The sequence below is a fragment of the Schistocerca cancellata genome, chromosome 1, assembly GCF_023864275.1.
Source record: "Schistocerca cancellata isolate TAMUIC-IGC-003103 chromosome 1, iqSchCanc2.1, whole genome shotgun sequence".
Classification (NCBI taxonomy): domain Eukaryota; kingdom Metazoa; phylum Arthropoda; class Insecta; order Orthoptera; family Acrididae; genus Schistocerca; species Schistocerca cancellata.
Genome location: NC_064626.1, coordinates 1,013,978,019 through 1,013,993,118, shown reverse-complemented (window position 1 = coordinate 1,013,993,118; position 15,100 = coordinate 1,013,978,019).

Sequence of the window (15,100 nt, the reverse complement as noted above, 5' to 3'; positions counted from 1 at the left end):
AGGTTTCCTGGAGGGCAATGCAGAAAGCAGGTGTAAAGCTTAACAGTTGCCGTAGCTCAGCCAGGCAGTGGAATAAACTACTGCAATTCCAGCGGAGGATGACGTCATCGTGAGGCTGAGAGGCATAGAACATTCAGTGAGGCAGTTTACGCCTCAGGGTCACCTGCTTCCACCCACTTTTTGCCTGAGCAGTCTATATCCATTGTATCTAAGGGTTCAGCGAAATCTAGTTCCTCAGCGAACGCCAGAATCTCCACCTCATCCACAGATGCAGAGCTTGTAGGTATGGCTCTGAGCACTATGGGACTTAACATCTGGGTTCATCAGTCCCCTAGCACTTAGAACTACTTAAACCTAACTAACCTTAAGGACACCACACACATCCATGCCTGAGGCAGAAATCAAACCAGCTACCATAGCGGTCGCTCGGTTCCAGACTAAAGCTTGTAGGTAGTAGTGGTGTGGTTGCCAGCACAATTCCCTTGGACTTGGGGACCTTATTTTCGGATTTCTGTCGCTGTTCCTTGGGTTTCCCTGGCTGGGAGGACTTTCGCTGATGTAGTCTCTGGGACTGAGGATGAGCGTGATGTCATACAACCAGCTGCTTTTGGGCTCTTCAGCCAATGGCGGGTGTCATCTTTCCCACTAGCAGAAACCTGGGAAAGGAGTGACTGAAGGGACCCATTCCTAGTGACAGGAGCCGGTGAAGACACGCTACTCCAGCTCAGAAGTGTGGAAAGATATCCCTGATGGCTAGATGGCTTGGGGGGGGAGGGGGTGTTGCTCCAAAAGTAGGTGGTGCAGGAGCAACAGGGAGGGAAGCGCCCCCCACCACCCACCATCAAGGGGCTGGTGTAGTCTTCTGGTTCTGAGAGGCGACAGGAATGCGAGAAACTGATGGGGCGACAATTGTTTTCGTAGCGGTGGCGTAAGCGAAGGTCATAGCCACGGTTGGAAGCACTAAAATTTCCTCTTAGCCTCAGTGTATGTCAGTCAGTCCAGGATCTTATATTCCATGATTTTCCTCTCTTTTTGTGAAATCCTGCAGTCTGGCTCTCCACAGTTGGCACAGATGGGAGGCAGGGCACATGGCTGGGATGTGATGGACGTCCACAGTCTCGACATGTGCCGCTCTAAGTAGTGCAGGAAGATGTATAGCCGTACTTCCAGCACTTACAGCACTGCATATTGGGAGGGATATATGGCTTGATGTCACAGCAGTAGACCATCACCTTGACCATCTCTGGCAATCTGTCACCTTCGAAGGCCAAGATGAAGGCAATATTGGCAACCTGATTATTCCTCGGACCTCGATGGACGTGCCGGACGAAATGAACACCTCGCCGCTCTTGGCGAACAGTTCGTCGTCAGACTACAATAGAAGGTCCCTGAGGAATATAATACCCCGGACCATATTTAAGCTCTTATGGGGCGTGATGGTAACAGAAACATCCCCCAACTTGTCACAAGCGAGTAATGTCCATGGCATGGCAGAGTATGCTTTTTTTTATCAAGATTGACCCAGAGGGCATTTTGGACAAGCCCTCCACCTCCCCAAACTTGTCCTCCAAACGCTCCATAAAAAACTGAGGCTTCATAGACATGAAAGATTCCCCATGAACTCTCGTATATACGAGATACCGGGGCGAATAAGGTTCACTGTCCTCCTTAGCCTGGCGTTCCTCCCAAGGTATGGCCAGGGAGGGGAAAGATTTGGGGTCATATTTCTTAGCACTGAATTTAGACTTTGCTCACTTAGAGACTGCTGGCGGCGGACCACCAGCAAGAGATGACATACTACCTTCATGGCGTGTCATCCGCCGTGATGCCACCCATTTCGATCAGGGTCCCTCTCTACGGGCGCCACCCAGCCTCAGCAAGGGCCACCTGGCAGGATGGCCATTACCGGGAGACCCGATTACCCAGGGAGGTGGGCATCTACTCCAAGACATACTTGGGGCGTTAACAGCACTGTCACACCAGAGCGATCCCTGTGTTGTCAGGGAGCTACAACCAACAGGGTACATAGCAGGCTCACCACAACTGACTGGTTACTGTGCTGGATGTCAGGTACTAAGAAGTCCATGGTTATCGTCGGTGCAGAAAGCGACACTGCATAGTGAAAGGTGGAAAACACACCCAGGAAGGTGTCGTCGCCCAAGAGATGTAGAATGAGGAGGATTGAAATGCGATGATGAGAAAGTGGGCTACAGTTCTCAATCAATGCACGATAGACACGATGCACCATGTAAGGCGCCCTTCCCCAATTGGCTCGCTCTTCGGGAAAATTTAGAAAGGTGGAAGTCAAACGCGTCAGGGGACCATCACATAAAGGTCGAAATGGGTGAGTCTCCTTTTAGTCGCGACAGGCAGGAATACTTCGGGCCTGTTCTAACCCTCGAACCCACAGGGGGAACAGTTGACAAAAATATTGTCTCTATGGAGTGTGACAGTGAATTCATCTTGGCACGTATAACAGGTGTAGGTGAAACCAAGTTAATTGTTGGATGTTTTTATCGGCCATCCGATTGATCTGTGACAGTTCCAGAGTCATTCAATGAAAGTCTATGGTCAATAGCGCGTAAACATCCAAGTGTGCAATAGTGGTTGGAGGTGGTGGTGGTGGCGGGGGGGGGGGGGGGCGGCTGCAGATAGACAGTCACGTGAAAATACTTTTGAACACATTTTCTAAAATATGTCTTGAGCAGCTAGCTTCGCAGCCCATACGCAATGGAGATATCTTAGACCTTGTAACTACAAATAGGCCGGACATTATCGACATCTCAGCGATTAACGGGGATTAGCGATCATGATGGTTGAAATGGTTCAAATGGCTCTGAGCACTATGGGACTTAACTTCTGAGGTCATCAGTCCCCTAGAACTTAGAACTACTTAAACCTGACTAACCTAAGGACATCACACACATCCATGCCCGAGGCAACATTCGAACCTGCGACCGTAGCGATCGAGCGGTTCCAGACTGTAGCACCTAGAACCGCTCGGCCACTCCCTTCGGCGCGATCATGATGTCATTATAGTAATTATGATTACGAAATTTAATAAATCAATCGAGAAGGCTACTCCAGTGTTTCTGTTAGACAGAGCAGACAAGTAGTTGTTAACAATCACTTAGTTCCAGTAAGATGGATGTAGAGGAATTGTAGGCAAAGTTTAAGCAGATTGTAAATCGTGGTCTGGAGAGTTATGTGCCTAGTAAGTAGATAAAGGATGGAAAACACCTGCCATGGTTTAATAACGAAATTCGGCGGATGCTGAGTGAGCAGGGGTTGTTGCACTCTGCCGGCCGCGGTGGTCTAGCGGTTCTAGGCGCTCAGTCCGGAACCTCGCGACTGATACGGTCGCAGGTTCGAATCCTGCCTCGGGCATGGATGTGTGTGATGTCCTTAGGTTAGTTAGGTTTAAGTAGTTCTAAGTTCTAGGGGACTGATGACCACAGATGTTAAGTCCCATAGTGCTCAGAGCCATTTGAACTTAGAACGACTTAAACCTAACTAACCTAAGGACATCACACAACACCCAGTCATCACGAGGCCATTTGAACCATTTTTTGTTGCACTCTCGGTTCAAAACGGAACGTATAAATGACGACAAGCGAATTTTAGTGGAGATTCGTGCGTCTTTGAAAAGATCTATGCGCGAAGCATTCAACTACCAACGTCACAACTTAGTAAAAGGTCTGGCAGAGAACCAGAGAAAATGATGTAAAAACTCTAAGCGAGTCTAAGGCATCCATTCAGTCCCTTGTTGGGCAGTCTGGTGAGACAGCTGAAGACAGAAAAACGAAAGCTGAATTTTTAAATTTCACATTCAAGAAATCGTTCACACAGGAGACTGGTACAAACATTACGTCATTTGACCATCGGACAGACTCCCGTTCGGACGATATAGTAATAAGCATAACTGGCGTAGGAAAACAACAGAAGAATTTGAAACCAAATAAATCACTAGGTCCGGATAGGACTTCAGTTCGATTTTACAAAGATTAGTCTACGACATTGTCCCCTTATCTAGCTTGCATTTATCGAGAATCTCTCTCCCAGCACAAAGTCCAAAGCGACTGGGAAAAAGTGCAGGTGACTCCAGTACACAAGAAAGATAAAAGAACGGTCCCGAAAAATTACAGACCAATATCCCTAACTTCTGTTTGTTGAAGAAACCTTGAACATATTCTCGGTTCGAGTATAATAAACCTCCTCGAGACTGAGCAGCTTATGTACATTAATCGGAACGGTTTTAGAAAGCATCGCACGTGCGAAACTCAGCTTGCCCTTTTGTCACATGATATGCTGAGAACTATGGATGAAGGGCAACAGGCAGGTTCCATATTTCCAGATTTCCGAAAGCGTTTGACACTGTCCCCCACTGCCGGCTGTTAACGAAGGTACGAACATAAGGAATAAGTTGACAGATATATGAGTGGCACGGTATGTTGTCCTCGACGACGAGTGTACATGAGAGACAAGGGTATCGTCGGGAGTGCCCCACATAAGTGAGACAAGACCGCTGTTGTACTCTGTATACATAAATGATTTGGCTGACAGGATGGGCAGCAACCTGTGTTGCTGATGATGCCGTGGTGTACGGTAAGGTGTCGAAGATAAGTGACTGTGGGAAGATACAAGACGACTTAGACAAAATTTACAGTTGGTGTGATGAATGCCAGCGAGTCCTAAACGTAGAAAAATGTAAGTTAATGCGCATGAGCGGGAAGATCAAACCTTCGGATGCATTATTACTAGTGTCCTGCTCGACACAGAAAGTCGTTCAAATATCTGGGCATAACGTTGAAAAGCATTTCACCTCTCTGGTCTACTTTTTTATCTATTTACTTTTGCTTTTTTTTATTCTTATTATTATTCGCGTAACAACTCATATATTAAATGAGATATGTTACTACGAAAAGAGACTCGAAATACCTTTTAGCGGTGCTGTGCTACGCCTTTCCTTGGATCACTAATTTTCAACAAAAGAAAACGTATTGTGTTCTTATTGTTCTGTATCTGGCTTTCTATTAAAGCAGTTATAGTACGCAATGATTGTTCAGCATCATAATTTTGCAGTGGATTTTTGTTAATAGTAAAACAACAATAAGTACCACGGCTAACCCGAGAACATGAGACTATTATCGGAGAAAAATAATGTTTTCACTATAAGATTGCCAGACCAGAACTACGCACAGCAAGATTTCTTTCATGTGATGAAAATAAATTATCTCTTTTCACTATTAGTACTATATTATCAGCAGCCCGCGTCAGCCTGTAAAACACATCATAAAATCTGCAGCTCTGCTCTGCGACTTCGAAAGCTGAAAGAAATAATTTTTCACTTCACTATTACCTGACCGCTTCTTTGCGGTATGATAGGTTTCATGTACTGCAATTTAAATGAACCGCGGCAGCGGCTGGCTCGTTCGTAGCGCCGCTCTGCACCACGAATAATATTTAACCAACTGAAAATGTCTTAAAGGGATGGGATAAAATACCAGGCAAGCTTGACATGAATCATAATGCAAGGTTTCACTAAATAACTCTATTCAAACATTTAAACAATTTGAGTAGTACACACCTTTTTAACAATCTTGCCTAATGGCGTCCCTCTTACAAACTTAACAAAAAAATGCTACACTAGCATACAATATCACGTCACAGGCTATCCTTCTCACGTAACTCCAAGAAGAAGACAGAGAAATTAATGTTCGTTATATATTATTTATACTCGTCACATATTCTCATCTTTGTTTGATATTTATCGTCTGTGGCGGTTTCATTACTCGCCGACACAGATATTATCTAAAATAAATAATAAAAAAATACATAATTTTATACAATAACAAAATATGATACACAATGTTTTCTCTTTATCACATAATATGTCTTTTACTAAGAGACGTTACAAGCGATATGAAATGGAACGAGCAAGTAAGAACTGTGCTAGTGAAGGCGAATAGTCGACTTCGCTTTATGGGGGCAATTTTAGGAAAGAGGGTTTCACTTACAAAGGAGACCGCTTATAGGACGCTGGTGCGACCTATTCGTGAGAATTGAGTTGGTATCCGTACCGGGTCGAATTGAAGAAAACCCATAAGCAATTCACAGGCGGGCTGCTAAATTTGTTACCGGTGGGTTAGAAGAACTCGTGTTAGGAGATGCTTCGGGAACTCGAAAGGGACTCCATGGTGGGGGGAGAATGCGACGTTCTTTTTGAGAAACAATATTGAGAAAATTTAGAGAACCGGCATCTGAAGGTGTCTGCCGAAGTATTCTACTGCCGCCAACATACATTGTACGTAAGGACCAAGAAGATAAGATACGATAAATTAGGGCTCATTCGGAGACATACACACAGTCACTTTTCCCTCGCTCTGTTGGCGAGTGGAACAGGAAGACAAATAACAAGTAGTAGTACAAGGTACCCTTCGCCACGCACCGTACGGTGGCTTACGGAGTATCTTTGTAGATGTAGATCTCACGTTTGACAAGGGAAGATGCCAGTCAGGTGCTTTTTTAATCCAGGTTTTCGGTGCATCAATTGGAACTTTGTTTCTCTTACGTTTTTTCAAAACACATTTTTAAACCTACGGTTACACAGCACCTACGTATTATGCCAGCACATACAACGTACTGGTCGGTAGATTCGGTTACCTCTCTTATAAGGTTATTTAACGACAGGCTGCATCTTTCCTTGTCATGCTTTCTTGTATCTTTTCGTTTTAAAACCAACTTCCTTGTGCTCTTCGGTTCTTTGTGGAATTACCTCTTAGGTATCTCGTACGCGGTTAGGTGGTGTTATTTTCATGATAATACCCCCTTGGGACGATATAGCTCTTTCAACTGTCTCCTTCGACTGAAACAACGTTTCCCTGAATTTGACCGTGCTTATAAGAACAATTACACAAATTTTGTCTTACCTTCATTTCCTGTAACATAACTGTCGGCTGAATTACGCTGATTCTCAGACATACATTCCTCAAAGGAATCAATTTTGTCGGCCAAATCTTGAACCTTCGAAGCATTTTTCCTCCTCAACTTCGTCTCTTTGGGGAAGGTGGTGCCATCCCAAATGGCAACGAATCGGCATCCTTCCTAGTTTAATGTATCTGCGCTACTTCATTATCCACAACACTCGCAACAGTACTAATACGGTCAATAGCTTCTTGTGCATTCCCCGTAGTATCTTCCTTTTCACGTTGTGTGGTTCATTAGTGACTACAGGAGCGAGGAACAGATGCCGTTCATAAACAGGGAATTCAGATATTAATTTAGTCTACATCTAATATCAAATAGTAAAACAAAAACATAACTTAGTCGCTGAACTTGAATGTGCAAGTGTATACAGATACAAAAATTTTATAAATCTGTCACTCTTCCACACTATTTCTATTCAGAAGATGTAGAGCCCTGGCCGCTGTGCACGTCTGTAAATTTTACTCAGCTGGGAAACACACAAAATGGAGGCAATGCATGAATGTTCGAATGTATATACACCTGCTCTTGGAGCTCCGGAGAGGGAGTTCTTGCATGTCAGTGTCATTGACAGCAATGTAATCGTTCGTGGCAGCACCCTCGTGCATCGGTTGCGGCTGTAGGAAAAGTGGCAGCGTAATTAGCGGCGCGTGTATTTGAAAGTGCGGCCGACCGGATGGCAGCCGATGCCGCACCCCTCCTTGTCCAAACCAACTCTGAAGATACGGGGGGGGGGGGGGGGGGTGGCTCTGCCGTGGTTAGAATTGAGACTGGTTGCTTGGCTGGGGCACAGCAGGCCATCCTGCGTCCCGACATCGCGCCTTGCGAGCGCCAGGTAAATTGCCCCGAAATCCAGGCACAGGGCGCATTAGATGGCACTGATAGACCATGGAGAGTGCTGCAGAGGGTGCCGGCGACTAGCCGACGGTGACGGCGTCGATGCCCATGGGAGAGGCGACCTGCGCCGTTGACGGCAACGGAGTTGTAGGTAGGCAGGCAGGGTAGCAGCACCCGGTTAGTATGCTGCGTAGAAGAATGGGTTGCGGCGGACGGATGTGGCTCCGTCGCGCGGTCTGACGTCGTGCAGTGAAGCAAACCGAAAGAGTTTGATCTACGGCAAGATCAGTGAATTCACGGGACCGTAGCTGATTCTGGTGGCTCTGATGGGTGCCGCCACTGCCGCGAATAGTATACTCTGCTCTGCCAGCTGATATGAGAACAAAACCGGATTCCCATAAGTGTGATTTGTTGAATGCTTGATGTTGAACTCTGACGTTCGGGGGAAGTCTGAAGCTGGAGCTGAGCGGTAAGGGCGATGCAGATGTAGCATGATCGGATGACGTCTCCCACGCAAACTTTCTGCCGGCGAAATGTCAGGAGCAGGCAAAGCACGATATGCAATCAGGAACATCAGTAAAACATCTTTACGTGAACGTGAAGCCCGAAGTTTTGACATTTGCGTCTTGAACGTTCGAATGAAACATGTGGCCTCGCCGTTAGACTGTGGCGAGAATGGCACTTCCTGAAGTGATGTACTCCAATGTATTTGCAAAGCTGTGCAAATTTCTTGGAAGAAAAAGATGTTCCGTTGTCAGATAAAATTGCTGTGGCAACCCCTCGTGAGAAAATACAGAGGCGATTGCCTCGATAGCGCTGGCGGCATTCGTCGGATGTAGCTGACAAAACAAACAAATGTGTTGCATTACTTATTCAACGCCCCTCGTACCTGGGAAGCAGATTCTGAAAGCAAATGTATTGTGAATCAGATTTCAGCACTTGTAACTTTTTTTTCTATTGACAGTTACACCGACGTTTATGAAATTATGATAAATAGGGGAATTTAAATTCACCTTTAGTAAAGGACCATTGCCTGACAATTGTTTTTATGTCTACAGTGTACGCACTAGTTCAGTGATGTCTTGGCAACGGAGCGCAGCAAGGTAAATGCAGTGTGCACGGGTGCGGGACAGACAGCCAAGTTGGCTTTAATTATTTGCGCGAGTAATTCTGGCCGAGTTCCGCGGCACCAGCCGGGATAACAGCGTCGCTGCAGAGGCCGCCCCCGACGCCCCACGCCGCCCCCGACGCCGCGACGCCCTGCTTCTTTATGCATGCGCGGGGACAATTATTCTCTTTTCCCCACATCAAAAATTTACGACGCGCGGTTTTCCTCCATATGGGGGATTTAGGTTAACGTAATGTTTCCTCGTAACTGTTCTTTATTGCGGAACTCGCTAAGCCTCAAAGACATTCGCGCAGGTGGCAAGGAATGAAGATTGCAAACAACGAGGGCGGTGCATTCGAAATTAAGGTGAAGAGATGTTCAAAAAATGCAAATTTTTCGAGGTACTTATTGTGAGGAGTTAAACTGCCTGGCAACAATTACGCGTTAACTTCATTGGTTAAGTCTTAATTCCTTTATTTGAAATTATTCTAAAATGGTCAGGTAAAAATTAAAAATTCGGGCGCTGTAAAACATAAGCGGCTTTCACAAACTAAACACACTACCTCAGGGAAACACAGTGACTGTCTTGTTAACGAATTTTTGTTTTTAGTATATTTTGTAGCCTCAGGTCACACAAATGTTATTCATCGTAACCTCTTCCGGCTTCTTAGTAAGTCTGCATCAAATGATTTGATCAATACATTGTGTTGTAACTCACCGAATCACAACTGAATAGGCTGGAAGAGGTGCTCATAACAACTTTACTCAGAAGTCGAAGTCGGTGGTGATGCCATTTGTGTGAACTGAGCCTGAAAACGCGTTATCTTTGTAGTCCCCAATGCGGTTACATTAGCAAGAATCCTGTTTCTGAGTATTAGCTGTGGGAGCATCCAGCGTTGCATTCCACCCGTCTGTGTTCTTCATTACTGAGTCCTCCAGCAGCATGGATGTAATTGCTTTGTGCAGGCTATGCTCTCGATAGATGTACTAATGAATATTCAGAGGTGTTCTCGGAAAGCTCTTTCTGATGACTTTGACGCTTCTGGGCATTCTCCTTGATGTTGCGGGTTGACTGCGGCGAAAAACGTAGAACTAAAGTGTGACTAATTTATTTGGAGAAATAAAATTGATTTGACAAAGACATGCGAAATAAAGCAGTCTATAAACTCTTGCAAAACTCAGTACGGAAGAAAAATTCTCGTTTTTGTTTTAAACAATGGTTTGTTAACTAATACATTCCATCTTCTGACTCCATCAAACAGCCAATATTCAAGCCTTTTAAAATTAAAATAAGTCTTTACCAATAGAAATGAAAGCACATTTAAATAAAGCAATCTTTGCACATTTTAAAACTGAATTCCAAAATAAAAATATTCTTCAAGTTTTAAGAAATGCCAGTAATTAAGATGACAACACCTGCTATCCAGAATCTGTTAGTATCTGTCCCAGCAAGACCAACAGCCATAAAAGTTTTTCTTTTTAAACTGAATAGTTCCTTCACAATCAAAACAACAAATACTCAAACCAGTTAGGCTTTTTGTCAACGAACAGATAGCGCTTCCTGTCTCGGGTGAAATATCTCACAACACAAAGCTCCTTTAGAAAACTAAGCGTTTCATTAACTCACTACAGAGAACGTTAACCTGGAACAGTTGTTAAACAAACTAGGCAATGGCGGCCATTGAAACTTTCCCATTACCTCAAATGAAACTGCATGGCTCCACAGACTTTTCAGGTTTCATATACATAAATCTTGTAGAAAGACCAGGATTCGAATCTTTCGAATCTGAGTCTTCTGTTCTGCAGAGAGATGCGCTAACCACTTCGCCACCCTGACACAGTGGCTTTGCACAACTACACGGACTACCCTAGCACGCCTCCCTCCTCAGTCCAAATTCACAAGTTGACCAGAGGCGAGTATACATTATCCTTCATGTCTGCAACGGGGATATACCTCTGGAAGTGTAGAGTGCGTGATTTGGACAATTTCTGAGGCAGTAGAGGACTGACAGTCCAAACTGGTCAAGGTTTCAGCAGTCCCGATCAGTTGTGACCTTTTTTAAGATGATATGAATGTTACGTCTTAATGGCGATAATTTTACAGGTCAAATAAATTATGGTAAAAAGAGAAAAATTAGGCCTTTAAATAAAATTAACTTCATGTCATCCATTTCTTCTCTCAGTTTATTCTGTATTGCTGGGAGTGACTTACGTTAAAAGACATGGTACTGTTTTCAGAAAAGTCAAATTAGATTGTTTTATCACAACAAAGGGAATTAGATAATCTTCTTGAATGTCTAGAACAGTGGTCTTCAAACGTTTTTGCTCAAGACCCAATACTGACATTGTGGAGCGGTACCTCGTGCCGCATTTGTAGTGATCTTACTATTAATTGATATCCTACATATCTTGCAGTGTTATGACCCCACTACTGAATGGCTACAATAAAGGGAGTGATAAGCTGAGTGCCGGGTGCCGAACGGTGACCGTTGAAAGTCGGCGCCATTCGCGATACTTCGTGTCGATTGTTCTCTGTTTCAGATTGCTGCCATCCTTAACACATTGATTGCCTGACGTAGTGTTGTTGCATTGGCTGTGCGAATTGTTAATTGCTTAATAACTAAGGTAATAAAAGGAAAAAGTTTGACTGTTCAATGTAAAGTGCCATATCGTGATATTTTTGAAACATAGGTGATTTTTTATAAAATCTCTTTGTAACTCCGTCTCTTACTGAATAGTTTTGTTTCGTGTCCTGTGAATAAACGGATCGTAACTGTGCTGGTCAAAGTTAATAATTTACCACAGATTATGGGTCTAGACCAAGACAAAATGAACAAATCATAGTTTCGAAAGAAGACTGGCTCAGTCCAATGTGCTCTGGTAGAAGAAATTCTTTTTCATGAAGGGTTTGTTGTCAAATTTATCACTGCTAGAATACATATGTTTAGCGACTAGTATCGAATCAACTGCTTCGTCCCCATTCCTGACCTTCTGAGGCTACAAAAGTAGGACAGTGAATACAAATGAAGAAGTACAATATAAACAGTTCAAATTTAACAAAAATTAATTAGTTGAATTCAAACATACCTGCACCGAAAGTGCCTGATCTTGATAAAAGACATCAAAATGGGAATACATGCTTTATAAAGTGATCGAAGATGACTATCACAATGAACATGTGCCTATTTAGTAAGTCAGAATCAAACTGGATGCCATCAGAGCCAACAGCACCTGGAAACTTTCGATGGCGCACGTCCGCAGCAATGGGCGTGTCGCGTTTTAAATGAGGATACGTCGAAGCACCTTTATTAATCTTTTATGTAATGTAGCAAGTTACAATGACAAATGTACAAGTATTACACAAAAATAAACAATAATATCGTGCGTACACGTTTATGTATTTGAACATAACACAAAAGATGTTCAAGTGTGCTTCCATAACCAATGGGTGCATCGAACTAAACAAGAGGCATTGCAGCGACTTTATTAACCAGTCATAGACAATATAAAATACAATAAAAAATAAATAAATGAAGTCACATTTGTTGCTGCTTAGTTACAAATGTTGCCTCATACGTACAGTTGTTTGTCATCTAAAAGTTTATAAACATATAGGCTTTATGTACTTAAAACATTTAAAAACAATACATTTAGCTTGGTTAGCCAGTAAGTTTCGTAGTAAATAGTTCTAACAATACAGCGTCTCTGCCACAGAACCATTACGACGTCTCGTCATAGGCGACCCCAGGATGCTGATCTTGTATCAACAACGGTTGAGACAGAAAAAACAGAAATTTTTTTGAATCAAGTCGTACGATAAGGGGAATTTTCCATAAGAACATGGCAACCAATCTCGATTATAGAGGAACACTGATAAACTTTAAGGGCGTGGCGAATGGGCAAGGCGAAAATGGCACATCTCTACGAAGCTTCGTTCACATGGACTCGAACACATTATTATCGATAGGCGCGAAGGTGTGGTATTACCACGAGATCAGAGAACAAGCGAATAAAAGGCATCTTACGCAGTAGGGCAAAAGGATGATGTGAACGCCACAAGTCTGATAGGAAGTGGGCTAAACTGCCCAGTTGGTTAACTCGTGTTGATGTGTAATAATGCTGCGGAAGTATGGCACAAACTACATGAGCAATTTGAACGTAGCAGCACGCAACTTTTAAAACTGTAGATTGAAATCAATTTTGGGGTGCAGCGTGACTAAACAGAATCTATTAGCAAATTAGTAGAAGATCTTCAAAACTTATTTGTAAGGCTAAATGACGAATTAACGAAACGTAGAAAGAATCCGACCATTTCATATTATCTACTGTGGGAAGGGAATATGTCAATTTTAAAGATCTCTGGGACCGATAATATCGCATAACCGGAGTTAGTATTTACTTACTGAAAAACTTTGTGCTCTTGAATTAAGGGTTAATTCTCTTCAGTCACCCTGTAAAACAAGCGATTTTTTCGATTTTTTTTGGAAAGACTAATGAAGCATTCATCGTATATCTTTTTGCCAATAATTTATTGATACTTGGACAAATTTTTCTGAATTATTAAAGTTATAACTAAGCCCCCCGTTCGAGAAGTTAAAGTTGACTGTCCGAAACGAAATGTGGCATGACGGAAGTCAGCTGTTCACATAAATTTTTGATACAAATAATCGCTCTCTCTGTACTTTCGTAATAGCTGGCTTTCTGTCGTGTGTTCAGCGACATCGATAGCTCTGGTTCGCTGGATCTTTCTAATCTCCGTTTATAAACTTGTATTGGATACTTAAAAAAGAAGTCATCATCGTCGACTGTGCAGTAGAAATAAGATGGCGGTCAAAACAATGGTTGTTTAGATTTAGTTACCGATGTGTTACCTTGCTGTTATCTGTCACTTGCAATGTCTTCCGCACCTCTTGCTGACCCAACTCTGATAGTAATCGCTGAGATAAACTATCACACACAAAAAAGCGACACACCATGAAGGAATTATCAGTTGTTGTTGTTGTTGTCTTCAGTCCTGAGACTGGTTTGATGCAGCTCTCCATACTACTCTATCCTGTGCAAGCTTCTTCATCTCCCACTACCTACTGCAACCTACATCCTTCTGAATCTGTTTAGTGTATTCATCTCTTGGTCTCCCTCTACGATTTTTACCCTCCACGCTGCCCCCCAGTACTAAATTGGTGATCCCTTGATGCCTCAGAACATGTCTTACCAACCGGTCCCTTCTTCTTGTCAAGTTGTGCCACAAACTCCTCTTCTCCCCACTTCTATTCAATACCTCCTCATTAGTTATGTGATTTACCCATCTAATTTTCAGCATTCTTCTGTAGCACCATATTTCGAAAGCTTCTATTCTCTTCTTGTCCAAACTATTTATCGTCCATGTTTCACTTCCATAAATGGCTACACTCCATACAAATACTTTCAGAAACGACTTCCCGTCACTTAAATCTATACTCGATGTTAATAAATTTCTCTTCTTCAGAAACGCTTTCCTTGGCATTGCCAGTATACATTTTATGCCCACTCTACTTCGACCATCATCAGTTATTTTGCTCCCCAAATAGCAAAACTCCTTTACTACTTTAAGTGTCTCATTTCCTAATCTAATTCCCTCAACATCACCCGACTTAAGTCGACTACATTCCATTATCCTCGTTTTGCTTTTGTTGATGTTCATCTTATATCCTCCTTTCAAGACACTGTCCATTCCGTTCAACTGCCCTTCCAAGTACTTTGCTGTCTCTGACAGAATTACAATGTCATCGGCGAACTTCAACGTTTTTATTTCTTCTCCATGGATTTTAATACCTACTCCGAATTTTTCTTTTGTTTCCTTTACTGCTTGCTCAATATACAGATTGAATAACATCAGGGACAGGCTATAACCTTGTCTCACTCCCTTCCCAACCGCTGCTTCCCTTTCATGCCCCTCGACTCTTACAACTGCCATCTGGTTTCTGTACAAATTGTAAATAGACTTTCGCTCCCTGTATTTTACCCCTGCCACCTTTAGTATTTGAAAGAGAGTATTCCAGTCAACATTGTCAAAAGCTTTCTCTAAGTCTACAAACGCTAGAAACGTAGGTTTGCCTTTCCTTAATCTAGCTTCTCAGATAAGTCGTAGGGTCAGTATTGCCTCCCGTGTTCCAACATTTCTGCGGAATCCAA